Source organism: Primulina huaijiensis, chromosome 8 (assembly GCF_012295235.1).
Source record: "Primulina huaijiensis isolate GDHJ02 chromosome 8, ASM1229523v2, whole genome shotgun sequence".
NCBI classification, from domain to species: domain Eukaryota; kingdom Viridiplantae; phylum Streptophyta; class Magnoliopsida; order Lamiales; family Gesneriaceae; genus Primulina; species Primulina huaijiensis.
In genome coordinates, this window is record NC_133313.1 from 7,359,515 (window position 1) to 7,366,676 (window position 7,162).

General features: G+C 37.0%; 1 non-coding gene across 1 annotated transcript; it reads right to left on the reverse strand.

The window, feature by feature from the left end:
- Positions 1-6,346: 6,346 nt before the first annotated feature.
- LOC140983700 (small nucleolar RNA R71) lies at positions 6,347-6,452 on the reverse strand. Its single transcript, XR_012176491.1, has one exon. It is a non-coding gene; the product is annotated as a small nucleolar RNA R71 (small nucleolar RNA).
- Positions 6,453-7,162: the final 710 nt, after the last annotated feature.

The window sequence follows — 7,162 nt, forward strand, 5'->3', positions numbered from 1 at the left end:
CCTTGGAGCATGCTGAGCCTTTTGCTCAAAGAAACGTGCCATGCCCTCTAGAACACGAGTAGCAACATCCCCATTTGGAGGTGGGGGGTGCATTCCCTTGACGATCCCCATTAGTCTCAACTTGCCTATCGGTGGTAGGTGTGCGTCTAGGAGGCGCTATATCTGAACGTTTTCCAAATTCTAAACGTAAACAATATGCATTTAAATCTATGTTTTTAATCATGCAACATATAATAATCCCTTTTTGAGAAACTTTAAGCATATATAACATTTAACATCAAAAAGCTTTTAAACATGTAACATAGATGTATAAACCATGTAAACATGCAGGTTTCATCATAAAAATCATGTAAAGCAATTAAACTTGCAGAATTGAGGCTTGACAACTGAGCTTTCCGGAACTGGCGGTGGCACAACCTTTTGCAGGAACAGTGCTCTGATACCAACTCAAACGTACACTATTCGTTTTTATTAAAATGTACTAGAAATTTTTTTCAATCATGCAATTGGCCGAACCTACCCATTTTTAGATATATATAATTTTTGACACTATTTAAAAATAAACCAACCAATTATTATTTGAAAATCCAAAAGAAAGTAATTCAAAGCAAAAAATCGTAAACGTCAACCAACTTAAACTAACATTATTTCAAAAATAAACTTAACTCTAACATACTCTCAAAAGCATTATAAGTCATAAAAATCTTTAAGTAATCATAAATCATAAACATAGTTTTATTTGTAGAAAACTAGCGACGGTCCTCGAGTTGTGTGCACCTTCGGTCCAGGAAGATCAACCATCAAAACCTCCATTAACATCATTCTCATGCAAACTTGCATCGATCACACTAGTCAGTCTATTGACTCAGCAAACCTTAACCATGATAACATATAATGCATATAATCCACATGCAACAGTAAAAATAATTTTACTTAAAATAAATTTTCATGAACATAAACTTTAACATTTTCGTTTCAACATATCATATCTTATTTTCCTTTAATCATATACGTTTACATTTCCCTTTTTATTGAATTTAGATCCTCAATTGTGACTTTCGTATTATCTGAAGGTTGATGGATCCATCTATGTATAACCATGGTACCAGGCGGCGGGGACATCAGCGACACTCTCACCCGTCAACTGAGCCTTGGCCTTACATATCATCATGTCATTGTTTTATCGTGTCATCGTATTAGTCACAATCAATTCACCTCATTCAACTTTTCATATTTTCATCACTTATAAAAATTCATGCATATATAAATCATTTTCTTTTAAACCAAGCATGGAACGTGTCTTTTAGCATTTACGTTTCATCATAAAATTCAATAAATATATAAAATAAACATTTTAACATTTATTACATCATTCATGGCACTCCCAGGACGTCTAACCATTTTTAGGTGTAAATGACCGTTTTTACCCCAAGACGCATAATTTTTCAAAATTATCCCTAGACCTCGAAACGACGTCCCAAATCATTCCAAACATAACCTATTACCTTGAAACACTGCCTTAAATATTCCTTATGCGTAAAATTTAGCTTTTCGATAATTTTCTCGATTCGTTTTAAAACTTAGACGTACATCCCGGTTTTGACTCGTATTGATTCGAAACTTAACCTAACTTCACCATTCTTGAACCAAAGCTTAATAACGCCTAACTAAACCGTATTCAACCCGATTCAATCCCATTAAGGCCCTCGATCACACCTAGAACAGCTACTGAGCCCTTGTCCTATTTTCGAAAACCCTAGCCACCCTAACCATGAAAGTTTTGACCCTATCCCTCAAGAAACCTGGCCAGCCTTGGACGACCGCCCTAGGACGCTAATGGACCCCTAAAGAACCTAATGGACAGATCTTGAGAAGCCTAAAAGAACAGCTCCTCAATCCCGTCGAAACGCATGCGCACGGTTCCCTCACATCACGTGATAGACCTTGCCCTTCGAGCCAGCCCTTGTGCCAGCATCTTAGGACCCTCATGCAGCCATATTGGGTGTCCTAGTCATGCTCTATCAGTAGCTAGAAATCGTAACCAACAAGAACTCCTAGCCGAAGACCCTTAACCCTAGGACTCTTATTTTCGTGCAAGCCTTCGCCCCTGCGGTTGCAGCTCTCGTCTAGGCTTCCATGGACCCTAAACACATTGGAAAAACACCCCTCCAAGTTACCCTACCATGGCAGCCCCTTTGTGCATCATTAACTTAAGTTTTGAATCACAAAACCATGAGTTGTGTGCATCATATTTTTCATGCAAGGTTAATCAAATATACATAATATGGTGTGATAGATGAGAAAAAGTCAATTAAGGCATGCCTTTGCTTTTATTACGCAAGAAAAACAACTTGGCGTTGCGAGGGACGTCGACAAAGAGGACCTTGCTGAAATTTTCTTCAATGATTTCGTGCACTTGCCTTCTCCAAATCTCATGTGTGCGTGTGTCAAGGGGGAGGGGAGAGTCCTAGTATGCTTAGGGTTGGGTGAGGGGCGTGTGTTATTATGGGGTTTGGGGAGGTTTTGTTAGTTTTTATTTTAATTAAAACCAATGGTGCAAGCTTGGGCCCATTAGCCAAGTATAATAGGCTCATTAAGCCCATTAGTTATTATTTAAAATATTTTGTTTAGGAAAGTTTGTGTAATTATTAGCCCAGTTCTCGAAAAGTTCATAGTTTCGTTGAAAATCGAATATCGATTAAAAATACGACTCGACGTATGAAAACACCTCAAAACACTTCCTTTTTAAAAATACCATATACCATATATTAAATAATTAATAATAATCATTTAATAAAATATTTTCTCTCATATGGTCCCCGGTCTCTGTTCCTCGATTGCGTCTCTAATAATTTTTAAAACACAGTTTTATGCATTATAACAGTAAACCCTATTTTTAAACATGTAATCATGCATATCATGATTAAATCGTGCAGTTAAAATCATTTAATTAGTCATTTTCTATTTTTCCTAGATTTGCATGCATTTGGATTATGTTATCATATTTTGAGCTACAAAAAAACGATAAATGATGAAAAGCTTTATGATTTGACGAATTATGATTAATTTATGCTTACAAATTGATGCTAGCTTATTTTCAATAAAAATATGATTTTAATGCATTTGATTGTATATGTATTATTTTTTACTCATGTTTAGAACGTACTGAGTCATTAGAATCACTAGGTTTGAATGTTGCAGGTGAGGATGAGATTGAGGGAGGCACTGACGATTGAGTAGATCGAGTCTGACAGTACATTATTGATAGAGGTCATATTTACGTGTTTTAATGCATTGTGTGAGTCGTAGTTTGCATCATTTTGGGTTGTATGGAGTCTGCATTTGGTCTATTTCATCTTATTTTAATGCATACGATCACCGCTTACTGAGTTGAATTAATGTGCAGAAAAATAACGGAAAATGGAGAGAAGTCAATCGAAGTTGAAGCTGGGGATAGAAGACCTCGCGCTAAGGCGGTAAAACTTGACCACCCCAGCGCAAGCGCAGCAAGAGAAGATGCCGAGCAGAACACCTCGCGCTGGGGCGGTAAAGTTTGACTGCGCCGGCTCGAGAGGCTGAAGAAAAAAAAAAGAGCTCACGCTAACTTTACCGCCCCAGCGCGAGAGGCATTGGAAGCGACCAACATTACAGAAGACCTCGCGCTAGGGCGGTAAAACTTGACTGCCCCAGCGCGAGTAAAAAAAGGAAATTTTCCAATTTTGGGTTATTTTAAACATGGAAAGAAGAGGGGCTAAAAAAAGACCTAGGACGAAAATTGGGAGATTATTCAGCAGCCAAGGAAGAGAGAAGGAGAGAAAAGCTTGGAGCAAGTGCTTGGATCGAAGATTTCGTGATTTCTGGGCACCATTCTTTGCAGATTTCGTCACGTCTAGTATTTCGAGTTTATTTTCTCTTATTCAAACATTGTTTTGCTTAGTTTAATTATGACATCGAGTAGTTAAATTTTTATATTTGTTGGGACTTTGATTTAATTAATTTACGTGTTGACTGTTGATTTATTATTGAGTATGCTATTGTTTTTCATGACATTATTAAAGCATAGCTAACTTTAATAATCATCTCATATCGTGAGTGAGTACGAGAGAATAGCTTGTGATAGGATCGAGTAGTATAGTCTAGTAATCTACAATTTACATAGAAATATGAAATTGGATACATGTTGATAGTTATAGTCCTAAGGATCGAAAGCAAGGGGATTTCAAAGATCGGCATGCGATTCACTTTTGATAAATAATTAAAGAAATTTAATTACTTCACTGAATAGAACTAGTTTGGCATAGATTGAGAGGGCGTGTTAAATTGTATAGGAAATCCTGTCAAAAGCGTAAATCACTGTCGAGCGAATTAAGTAAATAACGAGGGGTAGGTTAACCGAGATTCCCAACAAATGCATTTCTCATTGAATTTTAATTAACCATTCTAGATTATATATCTCATTATTTAATTCTTGAAATTTATCTTTGTGTTTTTATTTATTTAATTATAACAGCAGAAAACAATCATCCAAATTTCGTTGCTAAAGAATTGATAACTAGAAATAATAATTGCAAAATACAGTCTCTAGTGGAACGATACTCGTACTCTAGTACATTATATTATAACTTGACATCGTGCACTTGCGATTATTTTGAGCTTAAATATTATTAATTTTGACCAAGAGTTTTACAGTGCAAGTTTTGCTCGATCAATTTTTTTGCGCCGTTTTCGGGGACTGTTAATTCATAATTTAATTTTTAGTTATTTTCTTTAGCATTATTTTACTTTTCTTGAGCTAACACTCCATATCTATTTCAGGTATCTTTTCTAGTGCATGCCAAAGTCACTTGACGTGGAGCTTGAGCAGTTTGACCCTGAAATTGAAAGAACTTTCCGCAGAAGAAGACATCAGCAGAGACTTAAAGAACGGATGGAGAGGCATGAGAGCGAGCATGAGGAGGAACACTATGAAGATAGACATGTTGAGGTGCCACGTCGCATACCGATGCTATAGTATGCCCATCCTTCTTTGGATGGTGCACGTCCCAGCATTGTGAGGCCTATTGTGTGGGCAAACCACTTCGAAATCAAGCCAGCTATAATTCAGATGATCTAGAATATGGTCCAGTTTGGGGGATCTGCGTTAGATGACCCAAACACGCACATCTCATATTTTCTTGAAATTTGCGATTCACTTTTGATAACTAATTAAAGAAATTTAATTACTTCACTGAGTCGAATTACTTTCACATAGATTGAGAGGGCGTGTTTCAATTGTGTAGGAAATCCTGTCAAAAGCGTAAATCAATGTCGAGAGAATTAAGTAAATAATGAGGGGTAGGTGAACCGAGATTCCCAACAAATGCATTTCTCATTGAATTTTAATTAACCATTCTAGATTATATATCTCATTATTTAATTCTTCTAATTTATGTTTGATTTTTTTATTTAATTATAATAGCAGTAAACAATCATTCAAATTTCGTTGCTATGGAATTCATAACTGGAAATAACAATTGCAAAATACAGTCTCTAGTGGAACGGTACTCGTACTCTAGTACATTATATTATAACTTGAAATCGTGCTCTTGTGATTATTTCAAGCTTAAATATTATTAATTTTGACCAAGAGTTTTACAGTGCAAGTTTTGCTCGATCAATTTTTTTGCGCCGTTGTCGGGGATTGTTAATTCAAAATTTAATTTTTAGTTATTTTCTTTACCATTATTTTACTTTTCTTGAGCTAACACACCATATTCTATTTCAGGCATCTTTTTAGTGCATGCCAAAGTCACTTGATGTGGAACTTGAGCAATTTGACCTTGAAATTGAAAGAAATTTCTGCAGAAGAAGACAACAGCAGAGACTTAAGGAACTGATGGAGAGGCACGAGCGCGAGCATGAGGAGGAACACCATGAAGATAGACATGTTGATGTGCCACGCCGCATACCGATGCTAGAGTATGCCCAGCCTTCTTTGGATGGTGCACGCCCCAACATTGTGAGGCCTATTGTGCGGGCAAACAGTTAAATTTTTGGGGATCTATGTTAGATGACCAAAACTTCGAAATCAAGCAAGCTATAATTCAGATGATCTAGAATACGGTCCAGTTTGGGGGATCTGCGTTAGATGACCCAAACACGGACATCGCAGATTTTCTTGAAATTTGCGACAATTTTAAATTTAATGGAGTTTCTGATGATGTTGTTAGATTGCGCTTATTTTCTTTCTCCTTACATGACAAAGGTAAACCCTGGTTAAATTTTTTGCATGTAGGTTCTATCAACACATGGGACGACATGGCGAAAGCATTTCTCAATAAATACTTTCCTCCATCTCAGAACATGAAGCTGCGGGCAGACATCACCACATTTGATCAATTGGAGCCGGAGTCTTTATATGAGGCATGTGAGCGCTTCAAAGATTTATTACGGAGATGCCCGCATCACGAACTGCCGCTTGGGTTAGTCGTTCAAACATTTTGTTATGGCTTACTTACTCCTAATCGTACTATGATAGATGCTGCTGCTTGTGGATACCTATTGAGAAAAACTTCCAAGGAAGGATATGAGTTATTGGAGGAGATGGCTGCTAGCAGCTATCATCCTCAATCTGAAAGGAACAACCAGCGGAGAAGTGTAGAAGCTCACCAGGTAACTTACATTTCTGCTATTACTGCGCAACTTGATTTCTTGAACAGAAAATTGGACGGCTTGAATATGGGTGGCATGGCTATGCGTCTTCAAGAGATATTTTGTGATAAGTGTGGAAGTGAACACTTTGTGAAGGCCTGTCATGATGGCAACCCCTTTTATAATCATCTCATATCGTGAGTGAGTTCGAGAGAATAGCTTGTGATAGGATCGAGTAGCATAGTCTGTGGATCTACAATTTATATAGAAATATGAAATTGGATACGTGTTGATAGTTATAGTCCTAAGGGTCGAAAGCTAGGGGATTGCATAGATCGGCATGCGATTCACTTTTGATAAATAATTAAAGAAATTTAATTACTTCACTGAGTAGAATTACTTTCGCATAGATTGAGAGGGCGAGTTCAACTGTGTAGGAAATCCTGTCAAAAGCGTAAATCAATGTCGAGCGAATTAAGTAAATAACGAGAGGTAGGTGAACCGAGATTCCTAACAAGTGCATTTCTCATTG